Genomic DNA, 1,170 nt, shown 5'->3' on the forward strand with positions numbered 1-1,170 from the left:
TCAAAACGAAATTGCATGACAACGCAGTTATGTGGTTTTCCAATGAATGTTTTCATGTGTACCTATATGGGACATATGGAACGTATGTCGATTATGTCCGAAATTTTATGTATGTTTATCAATATTCGCAGTATGTCTTTGCCACTTCTAGTCATGGTTGGCATGCGGAGAGCTAGGCGAGGGGAAGCTAGTGTGTGTGCGAGGCCCTCTTGGGCAATGCACTTACAATCGGCGCTAGTGGGAGATGAATGTGAGGAGTATGTTCCTCTTTCCCAAGACGCCACGCCTTTGGAGCAGGTTTCTTACGTCAGCTTGATGGAGCACGCTATGGTTATGCCTCCTTCAACTAGGAAAAAATGATGCAAGGTAGATATATCCGCACAAAGTCAGGTTCCAAGCGAGCAACCAGAGATCACAAATGAAAGGACTCAACCACCAATGCAGAAACCATAAGAAGCAGACATAAGCACAAAAGGGTCGAAGCCTGCGAGGGCAATGGCAGTTATATGGGACGACAAAAGTATGCATACTCTCTTGCGAGTCTATGAGGAGCAATGGTCACACATCAAGAAGGGTAATTTTTTCCCTAAGGATTGGGAATATTTGGTCTTTGCTCTAAATCGAGAGATCTCAGGTAACTTCAATCCTGAGCATGCAACAAACCGAATCGACACACTTAAGAAAGAGCTTTCAAAGCAAAATTCTACTGGCAATATTCTCAGCTCCTGGACATTTTTTGACTAGTGCGACGCTTTGTGGGGAAAGACTCCAAAGTGCTCAGGCATAGCTGGTGCCCTTGACAGCGAGAGCCACAGGCCTGTATCCTCTATAGCAGATACACCCATAGACCTGGATGGTGTTGAGAACGATGGTACCTCGGGCCAAAATCCACAATCTGATACTGTGGATTTGGGCGGCGTATTTGGCAAGAAAATCAAGCAACCGAAGAAATCTAGCTTGGGCACAGTGGCCAAGACAATGGGAGATGGGATGAAACAGATGTGTGAGGCCTACGAGCGTGTAGAAGACAAGAAGACAAACACCTTTTGAGAGCTTGAGACTGCTAGGATGCTACATGAGGAGAGACTCGCAAAGATCAGAGAGGAGGAAGAGACGAAGAGTCACCAGATCTTCTTGGAGATCGCCAAGCTTATCTCTAAGAAGCTATAG

General features: G+C 45.8%; 1 pseudogene; it reads left to right on the top strand.

Moving 5' to 3' along the window:
- The first annotated feature begins 315 nt into the window (after positions 1-315).
- Positions 316-1,170, top strand: LOC147425389 (trihelix transcription factor ENAP1-like; annotated as a pseudogene).

Source organism: Adiantum capillus-veneris, chromosome 25 (genome assembly GCF_014529385.1).
Source record: "Adiantum capillus-veneris isolate H3 chromosome 25, ASM1452938v2, whole genome shotgun sequence".
NCBI lineage: Eukaryota > Viridiplantae > Streptophyta > Polypodiopsida > Polypodiales > Pteridaceae > Adiantum > Adiantum capillus-veneris.